We start from the raw sequence: 25,402 nt of genomic DNA on the forward strand, positions 1-25,402 counted from the left end.
TATGATTTGAATTGTTTCCTCTTGTGCGGCCGTTTTGTATGTAATCTGAGGGTTGGCCAGTCGTTGGCTTCTGCCCTCACGTAAGTAGTACGGAGGTGTTCGGGATGGAATCTAAACAATCTTGATCCAATTGTATGGTCCTTGAAGGAGTTGTTTAGTGCAACGAACAAGGCAATCAGACTGTATGGCTTAAATGCCCTCACTTAGCCATATGAGTTTTATAATAAAGCATAGGTGCAGCCCCTGGTTCGAACCAGGGGGCTGTCAGCATCTGATCAGGAAGTGCCGATCTTTCGCATAATGCGGAAAAAATCTCCAACGATTTGTGACCCTCGAACAGCTGACCGGCTCTCGCCGTATCATGACAGTCAGTTTTCGGCTTTCTCTACTGAGGTGTTCATCTAGTCAAGGCCAGGGCACAATCGTAGTAGTTCTCCCTTTACTACCCTAGCCGATTTAGCAGAACGTAGGGTAGCAAGCACAGGAGCCGGGCAACCCAACTATTGACCAAAGACATGATTCAGAGCCAATGCATATAATGCTAAATTCGGGGTGCCGAACTTATCTTTAGGGATTGTTCGGGCTTTGTTGCCGTATCATGGGGCGATGGGGAGCCCCTGGCAAATATGACATGTACCCGAGTGTACGACTGCTAGGAAATAAGAAATATAAAGGAAAACAGAGGGAGAACAGAGATAGGGTCCAAAGCCCTTGAACTTGGCTCATGAACTATTTCCATTATAGTTGGGTTTATGCGTCCAAGCACATTGGTACAAGATAATGTAAAAAGCAATTGGCTATTTGACATGCCATACCCGAAGACGGATTGTGCGTGGGTCCTGAAAATGGTTAGCCTCTACGGCTTCCCATGTACGCATGTGCTCTGTGTCAATCCGGTGTGTTTGTCCTTTGACGGGGTCGTTAATCAGGCCGTCGAAGGAGACCCTCGTAGGAGAAACCTGAAACAAGGAAAAAATATATAGTAAAGTTATATGTGTGTCCAGGATCGGTCTAGCCGAACCGTGGATCCAGGATAGCTTGTGCCTCCGTCGATGCCCATGGAATTTTGAGTGCGTAGTTATGGACGCGTGGTATGAATGCCACTACCTCATCGGGATTGGGACGGAGGCCAAATTGCTAATCGAGCTCTTGACGAGCCGCGTTGTCCTGTTGCAGTGTGGTCCGGACCCTCTTAATGATGTCCAGGAGCTTGGCAGCCAGATTATGCTGCTGCTTGAGGAGGCCGCTTTGTACTTCTGCTGCTAGGGCAGCAGTGTGCTCCTCTGTCCGGAGGGAGCGTTCTGTGTTTCCGTTGACTGTTATGACGCCGCGTGGACTGGGCATCTTCAACTTGAGATAGGCATAGTGTGGTACCGCGTTGAATCTAGCAAACGCGGTTCGTCCGAGTAATGCGTGGTAGCCACTGCGGAAGGGGACGATATCGAAGATTAACTCCTCGCTTCGGAAGTTGTCCAGGGAACCGAATACCACCTCCAGTGTGATTGAGCCCGTGCAGCGGGCCTCAACACCTGGTATGACTCCTTTAAAGGTAGTTGAGGGAGTCCTGGATTAGGGGGTGTTCGGGTAGCCGGACTATACCTTCAGCCGGACTCCTGGACTATGAAGATACAAGATTGAAGACTTCGTCCCGTGTCCGGATGGGACTTTCCTTGGCGTGGAAGGCAAGCTTGGCGATGCGGATATTCAAGATCTCCTACCATTGTAACCGACTCTGTGTAACCCTAACCCTATCCGGTGTCTATATAAACCGGAGGGTTGTAGTCCGTAGGACATCAACTCCATATACAACAATCATACCATAGGCTAGCTTCTAGGGTTTAGCCTCCTTGATCTCGTGGTAGATCTACTCTTGTACTACCCATATCATCAATATTAATCAAGCAGGAGTAGGGTATTACCTCCATCGAGAGGGCCCGAACCTAGGTAAAAACATCGTGTCCCTTATCTCCTGTTACCATCCGACCTTGACGCACAGTTCGGGACCCCCTACCCGAGATCCGCCGGTTTTGACACCTACATTGGTGCTTTCATTGAGAGTTCCTCTGTGCCGTCGCAATCAGGAAGGATGCCTCCTCCCGTCTTTAAAGATGGCGCCGTTGCTAAGGGAGCCCTGGCTATCGGCCAAACTCTCCGGCTAGGTGGTTTCCTCATGACCGCCTGTTCGGCTGTTGCGCCGACGGTGACCTCTCGGGTCATCAAAAGCAACCTACACGTCAGCTCGGAGCTCGTCGAGCAGCTAGATCCAATGGAGCTCTCTTCCGTAAACGAGCTCTTGGATCGCATCACCGCCTTGGGGGTCGCTACGGATTACGACCAGGTTGGGCTTAAACCCGATCTAAGAGAAATTAACTCTCCCCAAGTCACCCACCACGTTGCCGTGGTAGAGGCGCAGTGCGGCGACCCTTCATCTTTTTTCAGGACTAGCTACGTCCGAATTCCTGACCCCTCCAAGCCGGATACCCGCGGAGAGGAGGATGTAACTCAAGACCTGAGCTTAGGATTAGGCAACGGGCTAGATTCGTTGGACAACATCCAAGAATCCAAACTTCAGAGTTCGGAAACTCTTCGGCCTCTGAATCTTGGATTGGGTGAGGTTTCAGATTCAACGACACCCGCCCACCCAAACATAAGCGATCTCTCCCAAATCAGGTAGAGGCCCGAGGAAACAGTACATCATTACTGGGCCAGATTCCTCCTGGTTATGAACAGGATAAATGATTGCCGCGAGGGAGACGCAACTCAATTTTCTGCAGTAATTGCACGGATGAGGGAATCCTTAACGCCGTAAGTCATCGTGATATTACACGCTTCGCTGACTTGGCGTCCATAGTACAAAAATACTGTGCGATGGAAAGCGCCTGGAAAACCGAAATAAAATTTTGGGATAATCTGGCCTTGAATAGTAATCCCGTCCGAACTAAGAGGGTGCATCATCATAGGACACCCGGGATAAACACCAAAAAGCCAAAACCCTCTACAGGGCATGGAACCATACTGGAAAGGTGGCTTGATGGACCCTGTAGAATTCACAGTACATAAGATGCCACACCAACTCACAACCTTAGAGCATGTTGGATACTCCGCCAGGTGGCCAAAATTGGCGAGGACCTCTTAATTCTGGAGGCCGCAGAAAGCCAGCCCGAGGACACCAGTACCGTTCTCACAGTCTTCGAGACTTTCACATCAAACAATATGCGAAAAAGAACACTCCGCAGCCTCGCCGAAGTCTATCAAGTTGCAACAATAAATCCATGGAGCGACACTGCTATTACCTTCAACGCAAGTGATGAACCTAGATTCCGAACAGCCCGAGCACCAGCCGCATTGGTCCTCAGTCCCATAGTGGACGGCTTTCGCCTCACCAAGGTGCTCATGGATGGAGGCAGCGGACTGAACCTCATTTATGAGGAAACCCTTCAAAAAATGGAAATAGACTGGAACCGCATCGAGCGAAGCAGCACAACCTTTAGAGGAATAATCCCCAGTCGGGAAGCGCACTGCACAGGAAAAATCACACTAGATGTGGTGTTCGGCACGCCGGATAATTACAGGTCCGAAGAAGTCACGTTTCAGGTGGCCCCGTTCAAAAGTGGATATCACGCTTTACTAGGGCGGGAAGCATTCACAATCTTCCAAGCAATACCCCATTACGGGTACATGAAGCTTAAGATGCCCGGGCCAAATGGAATTATCACTCTAGCAAGTGATCCGGACATAGCACTCCGCGCCAAAAACAAGACGGCCGCATTAGCCCTTGAGGCACTATCCGAAGCCTTAGCGGCCGAGGAACTAACTGCGCTGCGCTCCACGGTTAATAGGGATTATGTGATACTCGACAAGAGATCCAAATCCACATCCTTCAAGCCAGCTGACGAAATAGTCAAATTCCAGGTCCATCCAACGGACCCTAATAAAACAGCTTCCATCGGGGCACGACTGAACCCTGATGTAGACGCTGCACTGCGAGAGTTCCTACGAGAGAACAGGGACATTTTCACCTGGCACCCTTCAGACATGCCAGGGATCCCACGCGGGCTGGCCGAACACAGCTTAAATATCCTAAAAGGATTCAAACATGTCAAACAAGCCCTTCGGCGTTTTTCCGAACCCAAGAGACAAGCTATGGGAGAGGAGCTAGCCAAGCTATTGGAGTCCGGATTCATTAGAGACATAAAACATTCGGACTGGCTAGCAAACCTGGTGATGGTACCAAAGAAGGACAAATCCTGGCGCCTGTGTGTCGATTTTAAAGACCTTAACAAGGCTTGCCCAAAGGATCCCTTCCCCCTCCCCCATATCGATCAAATTATCGATGCCACCGCAGGACACAATTCGTTGTGTTTCCTCGACGCATACTCCGGTTACCATCAAATCAAGATGGCAGAATTAGACCAAGCTGCAATAGCATTCATCACACCATATGGCCCATTCTGCTTCAACACAATGCCCTTCGGGCTGAAAAACACCGGCGCAACATATCAGCGCATGATCCAGACATGTCTGGCAAACCAGATCGGCAAAACAGTGGAGGCGTATGTGGATGATGTGGTCATCAAATCAAGACATGTCGAATCTCTAGTAGACGACTTGAGGCTTGCATTCGATAACCTCCGAAAATATGACATTAAGCTCAACCCGGAAAAATGCGTCTTCGGCATTCCAGCCGGAAAGCTCTTGGGCTTCACTGTATCCGGTAGAGGAATTGAAGCAAATCCAGCCAAGATCCGAGCTTTGTCACAATTGGATATCCCAAAGGACCTCAAACAAATACAAAAATTAATCGGATGTGTGGCGTCTTTAAGCCGCTTCATCTCCCGCTTGGGAGAAAAGGCACTACCCCTCTATCACCTCCTTCGGTGCACCGAACACTTCGAGTGGACGGATGCCGCCACGGCCGGACTTGATGAAATAAAAGCCATATTGGCAACAAACCCAGTCCTGGCCGCGCCAATGAAATTACACCTTCAGCCCACGTAATAATGGCGGTTATCGCCCCGTGGACAGAACCACTCCTAGCCTACCTTACTAGGCAGGAACTCCCGGAGGACCAAAACAAGGCCCGCTGCATAGTGCGGCAATCTAAAGCCTATAGAGTCCACGAGGGAGAGCTTTATAAGAAAAGCACTACCGGAGTCCTTCAAAGGTGCATCTCCGAAGAGGAGGGGCGGAACCTTCTGGCTGAAATTCATGCCGGACTCGGTGGTCACCACGCCGCTGCTCGGTCCCTTGTTAGCAAGGCTTTCCGTACAGGCTTTTATTGGCCGACGGCCCGGGCAGATGCTCAGGACCTAGTCCAACGATGCGCTGGTTGCCAACTTTTTGCCAACCAAAGCCATATGCCACCCACCGCACTCCAAACTATACCCATCACCTGGCCTTTTGCGGTCTGGGGGCTTGACATGGTCGGACCCCATAAAGGTGGGACCGATAGGAAAAAATACTTACTGGTCATGGTGAATAAGTTCACCAAATGGATAGAAGCCAAGCCTGTTAAAACGGCCGAATCCGGACCCGTGATAGACTTCATATCCGGGGTTGTACACCGTTATGGCGTCCCCCACAGCATCATAACCGATAACGGTACAAACTTTACCGCCGACGAGGTAAAACTCTGGTGCAAAAACATGGGCATCAAGCTCGATTATGCTTCCGTCTATCACCCACAAACCAAGGGCCAGGTCGAACGCGCAAATGGTCTTATCATGAGCGGCATTAAATCCAGACTGGTGCGGTCCCTCAAGGAATCTAACACGCACTGGGTAGAGGAGCTCGACTCCGCGCTATGGGGGCTGCGGACCACGCCAAATTGTACCACTGGATACACACCATTTTTTATGGTGTACGGCGCAGAGGCAGTTCTGCCCTGCGACATAATTCATGACTCACCTAGAGTGCGCATGTACGAAGAAAGAGAAGCCGAGCTCGATCGACAGGACAACTTGGACACCTTGGAGGAGGAGTGTGACGTGGCGAAAGCCTGTTCCGCATTTTATCAATAGCAGGCCCGAAGATATCAAAGCAGAGAAGTACGGGCCAAAAATTACAATGTTGGCGAACTAGTTCTACGCCTGCCGGATAAGAAAAAGGACAAACTCAAGCCCAAGTGGGAAGGTCCATTCATAATCGACCAAGTCCTGACTAGTGGGGCGTACCGCCTGCGAGATGCGTTGGATAACCGACTCGAGCCGAACCCGTGGAACGCCACCCGTCTCCGAAGATTCTATGCCTAGCGGCGGACTCTGTGTTCGTCTCCTTCCTCTGTCCATTTTTTTTGCATTTTTCTGTCTTACATTTCTCTCCTTCCCCTCTTTTCCTTTATAGCCCTTAAAGGCTCATCTAGTGACGCACCACTCGCGCTCATTAAACCTGGGGGCTTCTTTAACAGAAGCTTATTTATACGGGCTTCACGCCCAACACATGCGTCAAACTTCCGCATGTACCTTTTTCTTCACCATTATATGCATCGATATGACTTAAGTTTTGGCCAAGCTGGGTTGCCTGGCTCCTGTGCTTACCCCTATGTTCCCGATTGTTCGGCTAGGAGGTAAAGGGAGCACCTCTGCGATTGTTACTGCCGGGTCAGCTGGATGTGTACCTCAGACTGGGTGAAGCCGAAAGCTAGCGTTCTTAAGGGAATATTCGGTTGGTGAAATAAAAGATGATCTTTTTACTCATTTTATGCGCCCCCAGATGCTTTTTTCTGCGTCTTTTCACGCAGTCCGGACATGCACTTTAGGGCATGCCTCCCAGCGAAAGGAACCCCTAACGGAACTATTCTCTCTGGAAGATGTTTCTTACTAACCATGTAATATAACATAACTAGTTGGGCACTTGTCTGATAAAGCACCAATGACCCCTACGCCTGGTCTCCACGCATACCCCGGTTCTTATATAACCGCTATGGTATTCGGACACACTCCGGACCGTCAGGTCCTGAGGTTGAAGCGAAAAGGTCGGCAACGACAAACGATCTACAATCCGGCTAGAAGGCATTACACATGTCAATTCAAAATTACATAGTCATTCTGATGATTGTATTCCTCTTCTATACCATCTAACAGGCTGTCTAATTTACAGTCCTGCTGGGAATACTTCGCGGCTAACTCTACTTGGCCGTATACTAAGCTTACAGGGATCTCCTTCCCGTCAGGCCCCACTGGTCCGACCTCGACCATGTGGTTTGGGTCAGACTTCGTAAAACGGGTCTTCACCATGGCCCAGGCCTCCCTAGCGCCTTGTCGGCAGGCCAATATCTTCCACAACCGGAGGCGCCGCCAAGCTCCCTTCAGCTTCTCCGCAAGCTCTCCAAGGCCCTCGGGCATGGAGTGGGCAGGCCATAAGGCTTGGGCAACGCCTCGCATCGCCTGCCGAATTCGCTCGTGCAGTTGCAAGAGTTCGGGCAGAAGGCCACCCGTAGAACCGGGCATCTCCTCTACAGGACGACCTGTGAGCATACCTACAGACATTACTCTGTTAGTTGACTTCCTCGCCGAACTTTTTTTTCAAAGTTCGTTCAAGCACTTACTAAATATGCCGCGTCGAAGCCGCTGATTCTCCTTCTTGGAATCCGACAGCTGGCCACGAACATCTTTAAGTTCGACGTCCAGCTTGGTGTTGGCATCCTGAAGATCATTCTTCTCTCACCTCACCTTTGTCAACATACTCTCACCGGCCTTTAGCCGGCGTAAGAGTTGTTGCTTTTTCGGATCGAGTCCGGCGCCATCTGTAATATGATTTGTTAGATTTGCACCCACACCACACAATACTAATCTTTCGAAGTGTATCTTACCTGAGGGGGTCTCTTGGGGCTCCCCTGCTGCGGTTAGTGCGGCCTCTAGTTGGGCCTTGCACTTTTTCAGCTCCTGGGATAGTACAATATTCTTCTCTGTAAGAACCTGCATATTAAATGATCCTTAAATCAGTTGCTCTAACTGTTTCAAGTCTCGGGGGCTACTGGTATATATATATTTGACCAAAATTTTCTTACCCGTATGTCTTTTACATACTGCTCCGTGGCTCTGGCTAAACCATTTTGAGCGGCACGGAGGTACGCATCTCCCGAATTAAAGGCATCTAAAGCCTCTTGGGAGAAACAAGCGTCGCGTAGAACTGTCCGGCGACGCCTGTGGTTCATGGCACTCTCCACTTCAGAATTTGTGGCAGACAGCCTGTCCGCATCCTCTGTCGGAGGAGCGTCTGGTGCGCGCCTTGTGCTCGCCTCCGCTTCCTGGCCAGACGTTGGAGCCTGGCTGGTGGAGGCGCGATTGGCAACCTCTCCGGATGTAGTCCGGCGAGGTCTCTTCATTCTGAAGATAGCACGAACGTTAATATGCCCTGACGGAATAACACCAGGGAAACAGAGGGTGCGTCATACCTTTGCGCCGGCATCTCAGTCCAGACTACATTCCTTTTTGCCCCACGGGGCCCTGCGGCCCCTCGTTGGCTAGCCGCGCAGGTTGGGCCTCCTGCCTCGGAAATCTCCCCTGCAAAACACGGTTGTCGTCAGAAACACCGGAATACGTGAGAATGGAATCTCTCTCAAGGGAATGAGACTCCAGTTTCTGTCACCTGGGAGGCCGGGATTAACCCTGGGTAATCAGCCATAATGGCTACCAAGGTATTGTCCTTGCTTAGGTGATGGAACACCCCGTCGATAAGCTCCACCGATATGTCCAAATCCTCTTTGGAGTCCGGATCGAGGGATCATTATGGGTCCTCGGGCTGTGGAGGGCGGCTGTTTATATCCTTTACCTCCTGTCGCAGTTCCTGCATTGAAGTCGTTAGACTACATATCTAACCGTGGGAGTATAAAACAAACGGGCAAGCGCGATTGTTCACTTACCCAACTTGGAGGATCGTACATAGTAAATCCGGCCCGTGGGTTGACGTGGAGGAATTCCTCCTTTTCTCCCTTGTACAAAGAGGATAAGATCTTTACTAGGGCGGTGGCTGAGGCCGGCCCCTCACGACCGTAACGGGTGGCGTCATCCTCCCCGTTGAAATCCCACATGGGGTGGCCTCTATATTGAAGCGGCTGCACCCCCCGCATAATGCATGCGGCCATGACTCCAATCATGGTTAGTCCGGAATAAGCCAACGGTCTTATCCGGGCCATCAGGTAAAGGACGTCTCTGTCGCTTTCTCTCTGAGAGCTCCGCGGATGCCAGCTCAAGCGTTTCTTCAATGGAGCACTATTGAACTCAGGAAGACCGACCCGGATAGGGTCCGGTAGCGGGACGTCATCTATGTAAAACCATTCCGAAGGACAGTCCTCGGACGCCTTCTTTGGGGTTCCGGATAGGTATCCGGTCTCGGCGATGCGCCAGACTTCGGCTCCGCCCACTTGGTATATGGACCCCTCTCGAGAACAGGGCACCAGGCAGAATAACCTCTTCCACAGCGCGAAATGAGCCTCAACGCCTAAAAATAGCTCGCAAAGGGCGACGAAACCCGCAGTATGTAATACGGAGGCGGGCGTGAGATTGTGCAGTTGGAGGCCGTAGAACTCCAGAAGCCCGCGGAGAAATGGATGAATTGGAAATCCCAGTCCCCTTATTAGATAGGGGACGAGGCACACCCGCTCTCCTTTAGAAGGATTGGGGGTGCTCTCCGCTTGTTTTCCGCCATTGTAGGTGGCGAGACCAGCTCGGACCGGGACCATGTATGCCTGAGGGAGAAATCCCTTGGCCTGAAGCGACACTAACTCGCTATGCGGGATGGTGCAACTCTCCCAGTCCCCGGGTTTGGGACCGGAGGGGCGAGGGGAGGAGCTGCGACGGCTGGTCATGTTGGAATAGACCTTTGCTGGAAGCGCTCTGATGATAACTCGCGGAGAGGAGAAGATGTGGTTTGGATCTAAATCCCCATCCCGTTAAATAGGCGGCTCGTTTATACGGCTAGGGGTATGGATGTAAAAACACCCTGGCTTTTCGCATTCGTTTGACACGTGGAAGACGGACATTATTGGGCGTGGAAGCCGAGGAACACTACATTACAAAAATCGGACATTATTCCTACAGGTACACAGGATTTGGAGAAGAACCTGCCTTGCAATGTCGAACAATCTGCGCGCCGGACTCGTCGTCATTGAAGCCTGGTTCGGGGGTTACTGAGGGAGTCCTGGATTAGGGGGTGTTCGGGTAGCCAGACTATACCTTCAGCCGGACTCCTGGACTATGAAGATACAAGATTGAAGACTTCGTCCCGTGTCCGGATGGGACTTTCCTTGGCGTGGAAGGCAAGCTTGGCGATGCGGATATTCAAGATCTCCTACCATTGTAACCGACTATGTGTAACCCTAACCCTATCCGTGTCTATATAAACCGGAGGGTTGTAGTCCGTAGGACATCAACTCCATATACAACAATCATACCATAGGCTAGCTTCTAGGGTTTAGCCTCCTTGATCTCGTGGTAGATCTACTCTTGTACTACCCATATCATCAATATTAATCAAGCAGGAGTAGGGTATTACCTCCATCGAGAGGGCCCGAACCTGGGTAAAAACATCGTGTCCCTTGTCTCCTGTTACCATCCGACCTTGACGCACAGTTCGGGACCCCTTACCCGAGATCCGCCGGTTTTGACACCGCAGTAGTCTTTGTGGTTTTCATTCATGAGGGATTAATGCCCATCTTCCGCACTATATCCTGGTAGAGCAGGTTGAGGCTGCTACCGCCGTCCATTAGGACTCGTGTTAGGTGAAATCTGTCGATGATTGGGTTGAGGACCAGTGCGGCTGAGCCGCCATGCCGGATACTAGTGGGATGATCTTGGCGATCGAAGGTGATCGGGAATGATGACCACGGATTGAATTTTGGGGCGACTGGCTCAACCGCGTAGACGTCCCTAAGTGCTCGCTTACGCTCCCTTTTGGGGATGTGCGTAGCGTATATCATGTTCACCGTTTTGACTTGAGGGGGGAATTTCTTCTACCCACCAGTGTTCGGCTGCCGTGGCTCTTCGTCCTCGTCCTCACTTTGCGATCCCTTTTCTTTGTTTCCGGCATTTAACTTGTCGGCCTATTTGAAAACCCAACAGTCTCTGTTGGTGTGATTGGCTTGTTTGTCTAGGGTACCATGTATTTGGCACGGATGATCGAGTGTGCGATCCAGGCTGGATGGGCCCTCGCCATTCCGTTTGTAGGGCTTCTTTCGCTGTCCGGACTTGGAGCCGCTGAATCTGGCGTTAACGGTGGTGTCATCAGTGTTGTCGCCATTGCTTCGGTGTTTGTGTCTGTTGCGCCGGATCTTTCCGGAGCTGTTCTTGGCCTCGAAGGGGCCTGTCTCACTGGCTGTGTTTTTGCTACGAGCCAGCCAGCTGTCCTCTCCGGCGCAAAAGCGGGTCATGAGTGACGTAAGGGCTGCCATGGACTTCAGTTTCTCTTGGCCGAGGTGGTGTGCTAGCCATTCATTATGGATGCTGTGTTTGAAGGCCGCTAGGGCTTCGGCATCCGGACAGCCAACGATCTGGTTCTTTTTGGTTAGGAACCTAGTCCAGAATTTTCTGGCTGATTCTCCAGGTTGTTGAACTATGTGGCTTAAATCATCGGCATCAGGTGGCCAGACATATGTACCTTGGAAGTTGTCAAGAAAGGCTTCTTCCAGATCCTCCCAGCTGCCGATGGAATTCTCGGGCAGACTATTCAGCCGGTGTCTAGCTGGCCCTTTGAGTTTTAGCGGGAGGTATTTGATGGCGTGGAGGTCATCTCCCCGGCCATAGGGATGTGGAGAATGAAGTCATCAATTCATACTGCGGGGTTGGTTGTTCCGTCATATGATTCAATATTGACGGGCTTGAATCCCTCGGGGAATTCGTCATCCAGCACCTCGTTTGTGAAGTAGAGAGGGTGTGCGGCACCTCTATATCGGGCCACATCACGGCGCACCTCCGATGGAGTGCGTCTGCGGTTATCGGCCCGGGTGTGACTAGGCTTGTCACGCCCGACTAGGTAGCCGTCATCCCGAGTTGGGAAGCGTCCTCGCGATCCGTAGCTTGATCTGGTGTGTTCTGCTCTGCTGTCCAGCTCCTGCCGAAGGTCGTATGTAAGGTCCCGAGATGTTTTGTCCCTGTTTTTGCAAGGTGGTGGGGCAGGCTGTTGTTCGGCCTGAGTTGCCTCTTTATCCCAACCGCGGGGTGGTCGGTCCGTCGCACTATCTCGACCGCGTGGTGGTCGGTCCGCATTGCGTGAGGGAGGTATGGGATTTAGTGCCTCCTCACCGAACTGAGGTAGCAATCTACGCTTTGGGTAACTCTTGGCTGGGTGCTTGAGGCCGTATTCTTCGGCTGCCAGGACATCAGTCCACATGTCAATCAGCAGGTCTTGATCGGCCTAAAGGTGCTGTTGCTTCTTCTTCAGGCTTCTTGCAGTGGCTATTAGCTGACCCTTGAAGCACTCCTGCTCGAGGGGTGCCTCAGGTACGATGAAGTCCTCATTGCCGAGGCTCTCATCATCCTCGGAGACTGGACGATAACTGTCATCGTCTGGGTCATTGGGCATGGTCTGATTATCAGGGTTATCCTGCCAGTTGTCTTGTTCCTCCTCTTCGGATGCAGCCCCAACAGGGTCTTCGTTATTTTCGGCGTCGCCGGGAGTGCTATTCTCTCTGGTGCCAGTATTCCCGTCGTTTGACCGACGAGGCTTAGAGCGGCGTTTAGGGCACCGGCGCTTGGACTGTGTCTCGGGAGGTTTATTCGCAACTGGATCTCCTTTGTCATTGTTGCTAGCTTTTTTAGGTGTGTCGACCATGTACACATCATACGAAGAGGTGGCCGTCCAACGTCCAGTAAATAGAGGGTTTTGGCCTTGCTCCTGGTCGGCATCATCGTCCATACCGTCGATGTCTTCGGAGCCATAATCGAGCACGTCAGTTAAATCATCGACAGTGGCTATGAAGTGGGTGGCGGGTGGGAAACAGAATTTCCCATCATCAGTCTCTGGCTCGAACCGAAGATAGTTCGGTTGTGAGTCCTTCTCCAAGGACAGTTCCTTTAAAGAGTTTAGCACATCACCCAAGGGCGAGTGCTGGAAGATGTCTGCGGCGCTGAATTCGAAAATCGGTAACCATCCAGCTCGGTGTCCGCAGGCGTACCCGATTTGGAACTCATGGTTGGAGACGAGTCCAAAGTTCCATTGACGTAGATTTCACGGGATGCCGAGTCCGTGTGCGGCTCCAATGTCAGGGACTATGTGGCTTCAGATGGCACAGTTTGCTCCGGTTCTAAGGCTGTTGCAGCAGCAGGGACCATCCGCTGGATGTGATCCGGTGACAGATTTAAGTCATGTTCATCGGAGCGAGGGGGAGCGATCGCTGTGGTCTCAAATACATTGAAGATCAAGTCTCCACGGATATCTATGACGTAGTTCGGGCTTCCAAACCTGACCTGGTGGCCAGGGGCGTAGTTGTCAATCTGCTCCAGATGGCCAAGCGAGTTGGCCCGCAGTACGAAGCCGCTGAACATGAAAATCTGTCTGGGAAGGAAGGTTTCTCCTTGGACAACGTCGTTGTAGATGATTGAAGGAGCCATCGAACCTTTTGTGGACGGCACAGTGGAACTCTCAATGAAAGCACCAATGTCGGTGTCAAAACCGGCGGATCTCGAGTAGGGGTCCCGTACTGTGTGTCTAGGGTTGATGGTAACAGGAGACAGGGGACACAATGTTTACCCAGGTTCGGGCCCTCTCTATGGAGGTAATACCCTACGTCCTGCTTGATTGATATTGATGAATATGGGTGTTACAAGAGTTGATCTACCATGAGATCCTGATGGCTAAACCCTAGAAGCCTAGCCTATATGACTATGGTAATGAATGGTGTCCTCTCCAGACTATCCCCTCCGATTTATATAGACATCGAGGGGATCTAGGGTTTACATAGAGTCGGTTACATAAGAAGGAATCTTCATAGTCGGTCTCCAAGCTTGCCTTCCACGCTATGGAGAGTCCAATCTGGACTTAGGTATAGTCTTCGGCCTTCATGTCTTCACAACCCATCAGTCCGGCCCACAAATAACAGGCCGGACGCCCGAGGACCCCTTAGTCCAGGACTCTCTCAGCCATTAATCGCCGCCGCATACTACACTCCGCTGACTTGGCAACTATTGTACAGAGGTATAGCGCAATGGAGAGTGCTTGGAGAAATCACACAGTTTGGGAGCTATCGGCCCCAACTCAACCACTGGTCCAGGCAAAAAGGGTGCACCCCTGTAACGCGCCTAGACCAATAGCCAAGAATACAAACCCATTACGCCGCGCGGAACCATTCTGGAGGGATGGCTTGATGGCCCCTGCAAAATACACACCACACCAGATACTATACCAACCCACAACTTTAGAGCATGTTGGATACTTCGGCAGGTAGCCAAAACGGCGAGGACATCCTCACCAAGGACATCCCGGAGCAACACCCTCCAGAAGATGACGAACGTAGACTTCTGACAGTCTTTGAGACATTCACTTCAAACAATAGGCGCAAAAGGGCACTTCGGGAACTCGCCGAAGTCTGCCAGATCTCAACAATAAACCCCTGGAACGACACAGCGATAACCTTTAAAGCTAGCAACGAACCAAAACATAGGACAGTCCGAGCACCAGCCGCCTTGGTCCTCAGCCCAATTGTGGATGGCTTTTGGCTCACCAAGGTTCTCATGGACGGCGGTAGCGGACTAAACCTCATCTATGAGGATACGATACGAAAGATGGAAATAGACAGGAGCCACATTGAGCAAAGCAGCACGACCTTCCGAGGAATCATTCCCAGTCGGGAGGCACGGTGTGCGGGAAAAATCACACTCGACATGGTATTCGGCATGCCGGAGAACTATCGGTCCGAAGAAATAACTTTCCAGGTGGCCCCCTTCAACAGCAGATATCATGCCCTCTTGGGGCGAGATGCATTCACGCGCTTTCATGCAATACCCCATTACGGGTACATGAAGCTTAAGATGCCCGGGCCCAATGGCATAATCACTCTAGTTAGTGATCCGGACATAGCACTCCACGCCGAGAATAAAACCGCATCCCTGGCCCTTGAGGCATTATCTGAAGCCCTCGCGGTCGAAGAATTAACTGCATTCAAGCCGGCAGAAGAAATAGTCAAATTCCAAGTCCACCCAACGGACCCAAAGAAGACAGCATCCGTAGGAGCACAACTAGACCCAACGTCTGACGCCGCTCTACGAGAGTTCCTACGCGAGAATTGGGATATATTCGCCTGGCACCCTTTTGACATGCCAGGAATCCCACGCGAGTTAGCCGAACACTGCCTCAATATATTGAAGGGACACAAACCGGTCAAGCAAACACTGTGGCGCTTCTCCGAACCCAAACGCCAAGCTATGGGGGAAGAGCTTGCCAAGCTAATCGAGGTCGGATTCATTAGAGAAATAAAACATCCGGACTGGCTGGCAAATTTGGTGATGGTACCAAAGAAGGACAAATCCTGGCGCATGTGTGTCAATTTTAAAGACCTCAACAAGGCATGCCCCAAGGATCCCCTCCCCCTCCCCCGCATCGATCAAATCATTGACGCCACCGCAGGACACGACTCACTGTGTTTTCTTGACGCATATTCCGGATACCATCAAATCAAAATGAAAGAATCCGATCAAGCTGCAACGACATTCATCACCCCATATGCGCCATTCTGCTTCAACACTATGCCCTTCGGGCTCAATAACGCCGGCGCCACATACCAACGCATGATTTAAACATGCCTGGAGAAACAGATCGGCAAGACAGTTGAAGCTTACGTGGACGACATCGTCATAAAAAATAGGCACGTCGAAACACTAATAGATGATTTATGTCTCACATTCGACAACCTCCGCGTGTATGACATTAAGCTCAATCCGGAGAAGTGCGTTTCCGACATCCCTGCTGGAAAACTGCTGGGCTTCATCGTTTCCAATACAGGAATTGAAGCAAACCCAGCCAAAATCTGGGCTTTGTCATAATTGGCTAAGCCAACAAACCTTAAACAAGTTCAAAAGCTCGCGGGTTGCGTAGCAGCTCTAAGTTGCTTTATATCCATATTGGGAGAAAAAGGCACTGCCATTCTATCGCCTTCTACAGCGAACCGACCACTTCGAGTGGACGGACACAGCAACATCCGGACTGGAGGAAATAAAAACCCTTCTTGCGAGGAATCCAATCCTGGCCGCACCAAACGTCGGCGAACCGATGTTATTATAGATATCGGCAACACATCAGGTGGTGAGCGCCGTACTCGTCGTTGAACTAGAACAGGACGGACATAAATTCCTGCTTCAGAAGCCAGTATACTACGTATCTACTGTCCTTACACCATGCAAATCCCAGTACCCTCATTATCAAAAGATAGCATACGTGGTCTTCATGGCATCCCGAAAGCTCCGTCACTACTTCCAGGAGTGTTCGATCACGGTGGCCTCCGAAGTACCACTCAATGACATTATAAACAACCGCGATGCCATGGGCCGGATTGCCAAATGGGCCATCGAGCTCCTCCCATTTGACATTACATATAAGCCACGTCGAGCTATCAAATCCCAAGTATTGGTCGACTTCGTCGCCGAATGGACAGAGGCCGAACTCCCTAAAGAGTACGTCACGTACTCCAATTGGGTCATGTATTTCGACGGCTCCAAAATGCTGGCAGGGTTAGGAGCAGGCATCATTTTAACATCCCCTACTGGAGATGTTGTCCAGTACGTTCTCCAAATACTATACACAGACTCCAATAATGCAGCCGAATACGAGGCCTTATTGCATGGTCTCCGGATGGCTGTCTCCATGGGCATACAACGCCTAGAAGTACGCGGGGACTCAAACCTTGCAATATCTCAAATAAATGGAGATTTCGACGCCAAAGATCTAAAGATGGTAGTGTATCGTAACACAGTCATAAAAATGTCGGCCCGGTTCGAAGGGCTCGAGTTCCATCATGTGGCTCGAGAAAGTAAGCAAGCGGCGGATGTTCTTGCTCATATCGGTGCTAAGTGCGACCCCGTCCCACCTAATATTTTTCCTGGAAAGGCTCTTTAAGCCATCCGTGGTGTGGCAGGGGGAAAATGGCAATACTTGTCCGGATCCAAACATAACCCCAGATCTCGGAAACACCAACGTTGTCGGGGGCTCTGCCACCGAAATAACACCGTCGGCGCATCTCATCATGGCAGTCATTGCCCCATGGGCCGAACCCTTCCTGGCCTACCTTAACAGGAAAGAGCTTCCTGAGTACCAGAATGAGGCCGGCTGCATTGTCCGGCGTTCAAAGGCGTACACGGTTCATGATGAGAGCTCTACAAGAAAAGCGCCACCGGAGTCCTTCAACGATGTATATCCGAGGAAGAGGGGCGGCAGCTCTTGGCTGAAATTCATGCCGGACTCGGCGGTCACCACGCCGCAGCTCGGGCCCTTGTTAGCAAGGCCTTCCATACAGGGTTTTATTGGCCGACGGCTCGAGCAGATGCACAGGACCTTGTCCAACGTTGCGTCGGATGCCAACTCTTTGCCAATCAAAGCCATATGCCCCCACTGCCTTACAAACAATCCCCATCACTTGGCCTTTTGCGGTCTGGGGACTCGATATGGTCGGACCCCTTAAAGGAGGAAGCCATAAGAGAAAGTATCTGCTGGTCATGGTGGATAAATTCACTAAGTTGATAGAGGCCAAACCAGTTAAAATGGCCGAAGCGGGACCAGTAATAGATTTCATATCCGGCATGGTACACCGTTACGGTGTCCCGCACAGTATAATCACCAATAATGGCTCCAATTTTATAGCCAATGAGGTGAAAACCTGGTGCGCTAATCTAGGCATTAAGCTCGATTACACCTCTGTCTATCACCCGCAAATAAACGGTCAAGTCGAATGGGCTAATGGTCTTATTATGAGCGGCATCAAACCCAGACTAGTGCGGTCTTTGAAGGAATCAGATAAGCACTTGGTGGAGGAACTTGACTCCGTACTATGGGGGCTGCGGACCACGCCCAACCGCTCTACTGGATATACACCCTTCTTCATGGTGTATGGTGTGGAAGCAGTGTTACCCTGCGATATTATTCATGACTCACCTCGAGTGCGTATGTACAAAGAGAGAGACACCAAGCTTGATCGGCAGGACAACTTAGATGCCTTGGAGGAGGAGCGCGACGTCGCCAAAGCCCGTTCCGCATTTTATCAACTGCAGGCTCGCAGGTATGAAAGCAGAGAAGTGCGGGCCAAGACGTATAACGTTGGCGAACTCGTTCTACGCTTGTCGGAGAAGAAAAGGACAAACTCAAGCCCAAGTGGGAGGGTCCCTTCATCATTAACGAAGTTCTCACCGGAGGAGCGTACCGCCTATGTGATGCGTCAGATAATCACCTGGAGCCGAACCCCTGGAACGCGGCCAGACTATGACGATTTTATGCCTAACGCTGAACCCTGTGTTCGTTTCCTCCCTCCTGTTATTACCATTATTTATTTATTTTATCTTTTCGTATTTTACCTTTTTTCGTTTTCTCTTTAGCCTTACGGCTTTAGTGCGGCTAGACCATCCCTACCTGATGCGTACATCTCTAAATATGTACGTTCATTATACCTGGGGCTTCTGGTACAGAAGCTTGCGACTATTCTTCGAGCATCAAGCTCGGCACATATGCGTTCCTTTTTTCCATGTGTACCTTTTCTTCGCCACTATATGCATCAATATGACTTAAGTTTTGGCCAAGCTGGGTTGCCTTGCTCCTGTTCTTATGCCCTACATTCCCGTTAGTTCGGCTAGGGCATAAAGGGAGCACCTCTGCGATTGTTACTGCCGGGTCATCCGGATGTGTACCTCAGACTGGGTGAAGCCAAAAGCTAGCATTCTTAAGGGAATATTCGGTCGGCGAATTAAAGGTGTTTCTGCATTCACTCCATTGTGAACCCCAGATGTTACTTACTCTACGGTTTTATCAATCACAGTTCGGACATGCACATTAACATGCGTGCACACCCAGGGAAAGGAACCCTTAATGGAACTATTCTCTCTGGAAGATGTTTCTTACATAATGTAATATAACATAACTAGCCGGATACACATTGTCTATTTGAGCAATTATGACCCCTACGACTGGTTTCCACGCATACTCCGATATATTCTACCGCTATGGTATTCGGAAACACTCTGAACCTTCGGGTCAAGAGGTTGAAGCGAAAATGTCGGCGATGACAATTAAGGATGGCAATGGGTCGGGTTTGGATCGGGTTGAACAATACCAAATCCATATCCATATCCATGAAGGCAGTCCCAGCCCATCCATGAAAAAATCCATGGGCGAAAAATTGTGACCATGTCCAAATAGGATGGATATCCATACCCATTGGATATCCATCGGGTCCTCTCAAGACCTATACATAAGACATAACTCATTGCATAATGTGCACTCTACATTGGTGTGCTCACTCCCTGTCGTGCAGTCATAGCCCTTGCATTGTCCCACTGCTGCGGCCATGCATCAATGCGTGTGTGGAAAAGCGAAGATGGAGCTAGGTTGTCGCAGGCCAGTAGTGGCTGCTGCAGCGATCCACCTTACGTGGGGGTAGTGGCTGGCAGCGGTGGCATCCTCTAGGGCTATGAGAGGAGTAACTCAAGGAGATGGCACCGATTCTCAATGACAAGTCATTTAATTAGTGTAGATAATAGGATGAGAAGGTGCGTTGGAGTATGATACTGTGGGGATTGTGTAATTTCTTTTGGATGTTTTAGATAAAGGATAAAATTATATTGGAACATGTGACTATGGGGTAGGGGTAGCAGAATATTGCTCATTAAGTCAGACGATCGGGTCGGGTTTGGATATATCCATGGGTACAAGATTATGTCCATGCCCTATCCACGAGTAATTGGATCGGTTTTGGATGCTACCCATGGGTGCAAAAGCATATCCAAACCCTATCCATTCGGGTTGGATATCCATGGGTATTCATGTCCATGGATAAAATTGCCATCCATAATGACAATTGTCTTTATTATCCAGCTAGAAGGAAAGTACATAGTTTCTTACGACTCAAACACTTCCTCCTCTATACCGTCAAAAAGGCGGTCTAATTTACAATCCTGTTGGGAATATTTGGCGGCCACCTCTACTTGGTCATATACTAAACTAGCGGGAATTTCTTCCCCATTCGGCCCTAGCAGTCCGACACGAGCCATGTGATTAGGATCCAGCTTGGTATATCGCGTCTTCACCATGGCCCATGCCTCTGGCGCACCCTCTCGGCAGAACGATATCTTCCATAGCCGGACACGCCGCCGCGCTCCCTTGAACAACTCTACCAGCTTCTCCATGCTTCCTGGAGGGGAGTCGGAAGGCCATAAGGCCTTGGCTACACTCCGCATCGCCTGTGGAGCTTGCTCGTGCAACTGCGACAGCCCTTGCAGAAGATCACTTGATGATCCGGACACCTCCTCTTCGGGGCGGTTTGTCAATACACCTGCAATTACAGCTATATTAGCTACCGTTACCTCCAAACTGCTATAAGATAAAAGCAGCCATGTATTGAATATGCCGCCTCGGAGCTTCTTGTTCTCCTTCACAGAATCTGCTAGCTGAGCTCGCACATCTTTCAGTTCTTCCCCCAGTTTGGCGTTCAAATCCTGGAGTTCCTTTTTCTCCTCAACAACTTTTGTCAATACACGCTCGCCCGCTGCTAGTAGATTTTTGGCTCCATGTTCTTCGCTTCGAGCGGCGTCCAGCTGCTCCCGTACTTGGTCTAACGACCCAACACATAGATAAGTACCCAGATTCACACTATCGGTGTATCATTATGAATTTTTGATAGAGGGAAATATTACCGGGAGATGCCTTGTATTTCTCCAGTTCGGCATTGGCAGCAAGCAGCTGGCGCTGACACTTTTCTAGTTCCTGAGCTAGCTGGGTGTTCTTCTTTGTAAGCACCTGGTTGTACATTCATCCTTAAATCAGTTGTTTCAACTCCTTTAAGTCTCGGGGGCTACTGGCATATGGTTATCATAGTTAGACAAAACAAATTTACCTGCACATCTTTCAAATGTTGCTTTGTGGCCCTGTTAATTCCATCTCGAGCAACTCGGATGTATGCATCGGCCAAGCTGAATGCGTTAAACGACTCTTCTGAAAAGCCAAGGCCTTGTAAAATGGCCCGGCGGCGCCGATGATTCATGGCACTCTCCACTTCCGAGTTGGTGACTAATACGTCTCCAACGTATCTATAATTTTTGATTGCTCCATGATATATTATCTACTGTTTTGGATGTTTATGGGCTTTGTTATACACTTTTATATCATTTTTGGGACTAGCCTATTAACCCAGAGCCCAGTGCCAGTTTCTGTTTTTACCTTGTTTTAGAATATCGCAGAAAAGGAAAACCAAACGGAGTCCAATTGACCTGAAACTTCACGGAACTTATTTTTGGATCAGAAGAAGCCCAGAAGACTTGGAGTGCACGTCAAGGGATCTACGAGGAAGCCACGAGGCAGGGGGCGCGCCCACCCCCCTGGGCGCGCCCTCCACCCTCGTGGGCCCCTCATGCCCCCCTGACGTATTTCTTCCGCCTATATATCTCCATATACCCTAAAAACATCCGAGAGCACAATAGATCGGGAGTTCCGCCGCCAGAAGCCTCTGTAGCCACTGAAAGCCAATCTAGACCCATTCCGGCACCCTGCCGGAGGGGGAATCCCTCTCCGGTGGCTATCTTCATCATCTCGGTGGTCTCCATGACCAGGAGGGAGTAGTTATCCCTCGGGGCTGTGAAGGAAATATGCCCTAGAGGCAATAATAAAGTTATTATATATTTCCTTATAATCATGATAAATGTTTATTATTCATGCTAGAATTGTATTAACTGGAAACATAATACATGTGTGAATACATATACAAACAAAGTGTCACTAGTATGCCTCTACTTGACTAGCTCGTTAATCAAAGATGGTTATGTTTCCTAACCATGAACAAGTGGTTGTTATTTGATTAACGGGATCACATCATTAAGTGAATGATCTGATTGACATGACCCATTCCATTAGCTTAGCACCCGATCATTTAGTATGTTGCTATTGCTTTCTTCATGACTTATACATGTTCCTATAACTATGAGATTATGCAACTCCCGTTTGCCGGAGGAACACTTTGTGTGCTACCAAACGTCACAACATAACTGGGTGATTATAAAGGAGCTCTACAGGTGTCTCCAAAGGTAAATGTTGGGTTGGCGTATTTCGAGATTAGGATTTGTCACTCCGATTGTCGGAGAGGTATCTCTGGGCCCTCTTGGTAATGCACATCACTTAAGCCTTGCAAGCATTGCAACTAATGAGTTAGTTGCGAGATGATGTATTACAGAACGAGTAAAGAGACTTGCCAGTAACGAGATTGAACTAGGTATTTGGAATACCGACGATCGAATCTCGGGCAAGTAACATACCGATGACAAAGGGAACAACGTATGTTGTTATGCGGTCTGACCGATAAAGATCTTCGTAGAATATGTAGGAGCCAATATGGGCATCCAAGTCCCGCTATTGGTTATTGACCGGAGACATGTCTCGGTCATGTCTACATTGTTCTCGAACCCGTAGGGTCCGCATGCTTAAGATTACGATGACAGTTATATTATGAGTTTATGCATTTTGATGTACCGAAGGTTGTTCGGAGTCCCGGATGTGATCACGGACATGACGAGGAGTCTCGAAATGGTCGAGACATAAAGATTGATATATTGGAAGCCTATGTTTGGATATCGGAAGTGTTCCGGGTAAAATCAGGATTTTACCGGAGTACCGGGAGGTTACCGGAACCCCCCGGGGAGCTAGATGGGCCTTAATGGGCCTTGGTGGAAAAGAGAAGAGGCAGCCCATAGTGGGCCGTGCGCCCCTCCCCTCCCTTGGTCCGAATTGGACAAGGAGAGGGGGCCGGCCCCTCTCTCTCTTTTCCCCCCTCCGCGAGTCCTATTCCAACTAGGATTGGGGGGGAATCCTACTCCCAGAGGGAGTAGGACTCTCCTGGCGCGCCCTATGTGGCCGGCCGGCCTCCCCCCTTTGGTCCTTTATATACTGAGGCAGAGGCACCCTAGAGACACACAAGTTGATCCACGTGATCTATTCCTTAGCCGTGTGCGGCGCCCCCAGCCACCATAGTCCTCGATAATATTGTAGTGGTGCTTAGGCGAAGCCCTGCAGCAGTAGTACGCCAAGATCGTCACCATGCCGTCGTGCTGACGGAACTCTTCCCGACACTTTGCTAGATCGGAGTCCGGGGATCGTCATCGAGCTGTACGTGTGCTAGAACTCGGAGGTGCCGTAGTTTCGGTGCTTGATCGATCGGATCGTGGAGACGTATGACTACATCAACCAAACGCTTCCGTTGTCGATCTACTAGGTATGTAGATCATACTCCCCCTCTCGTTGCTATGCATCACCATGATCTTGCGTGTGCGTAGGAATTTTTTTGAAATTACTACGAAACCCAACAGTGGCATCCGAGCCTAGGTTTTATATGTTGATGTTATATGCACGAGTAGAACACAAGTGAGTCGTGGGCGATATAAGTCATACTGCTTACCAGCATGTCATACTTTGGTTCGGCGGTATTGTTGGATGAAGCGGCCCAGACCGACATTACGCGTACGCTTACGCGAGACCGGTTCTCCTGACGTGCTTTGCACAGAGGTGGCTTGTGGGTGACAGTTTCTCCAACTTTAGTTGAACCGAGTGTGGCTACGCCCGGTCCTTGCGAAGGTTAAAACAGCACCAACTTGACAAACTATCATTGTGGTTTTGATGCGTAGGTGAGATTGGTTCTTGCTTAAGCCCGTAGCAGCCACGTAAAACTTGCAACAACAAAGTAGAGGACGTCTAACTTGTTTTTGCAGGGCATGTTGTGATGTGATATGGTCAAGACATGATGCTAAATTTTTATTGTATGAGATGATCATGTTTTGTAACCAAGTTATCGGCAACTGGCAGGAGCCATATGGTTGTCGCTTTATTGTATGCAATGCAATCGCGCTGTAATGCTTTACTTTATCACTAAGCGGTAGCGATAGTCGTGGAAGCATACGATTGGCGAGACGACAATGATGCTATGATGAAGATCAAGGTGTCGAGCCGGTGACGATGGTGATCATGACGGTGCTTCGGAGATGGAGATCGCAAGCACAAGATGATGATGGCCATATCATATCACTTATATTGATTGCATCTGATGTTTATCTTTTTATGCATCTTATCTTGCTTTGATTGACGGTAGCATTATAAGATGATCTCTCACTAAATTATCAATAAGTGTTCTCCCTGAGTATGCACCGTTGCCAAAGTTCGTCGTGCCCAGACACCACATGATGATCGGGTGTGATAAGCTCTACGTCCATCTACAACGGGTGCAAGCCAGTTTTGCACACGCAGAATACTCGGGTTATACTTGACGAGCCTAGCATATGCAGATATGGCCTCGGAACACGGAGACCGAAAGGTCGAGCGTGAATCATATAGTAGATATGATCAACATAACGATGTTCACCATTGAAAACTACTCCATATCACGTGATGATCGGTTATGGTTTAGTTGATTTGGATCACGTGATCACTTGGAGGATTAGAGGGATGTCTGTCTAAGTGGGAGTTCTTTAAGTAATTTGACTAATTGAACTTAAATTTATCATGAACTTAGTACCTGATAGTATCTTGCTTATGTATGTTTGATTGTAGATAGATGGCTCGTGCTGTTGTTCTGTTGAATTTTAATGCGTTCCTTGAGAAAGCAAAGTTGAAAGATGATGGTAGCAATTACACGGACTGGGTCCGTAACTTGAGGATTATCCTCATTGCTGCACAGAAGAATTATGTCCTGGATGCACCGTTGGGTGCCAGGCCTGCTGCTGGAGCGACACCAGATGTTATGAACGTCTGGCAGAGCAAAGCTGATGACTACTCGATAGTTCAGTGTGCCATGCTTTACGGCTTAGAATCGGGACTTCAACGATGTTTTGAACATCATGGAGCATATGAGATGTTCCAGGAGTTGAAGATAATATTTCAAGCAAATGCCCGGATTGAGAGGTATGAAGTCTCCAATAAGTTCTATAGCTGCAAGATGGAGGAGAACAGTTCTGTCAGTGAGCATATACTCAAAATGTCTGGGTATAATAATCACTTGATTCAATTGGGAGTTAATCTTCCAGATGATTGCATCATTGACAGAATTCTCCAATCACTGCCACCAAGCTACAAGAGCTTCGTGATGAACTATAATATGCAAGGGATGAATAAGACTATTCCCGAGCTCTTCGCAATGCTGAAAGCTGCGGAGGTAGAAATCAAAAAGGAGCATCAAGTGTTGATGGTCAACAAGACCACTAGTTTCAAGAAAAAGGGCAAAGGGAAGAAGAAGGGGAAC

This window comes from Triticum aestivum, chromosome 1A (assembly GCF_018294505.1).
Source record: "Triticum aestivum cultivar Chinese Spring chromosome 1A, IWGSC CS RefSeq v2.1, whole genome shotgun sequence".
NCBI lineage: Eukaryota > Viridiplantae > Streptophyta > Magnoliopsida > Poales > Poaceae > Triticum > Triticum aestivum.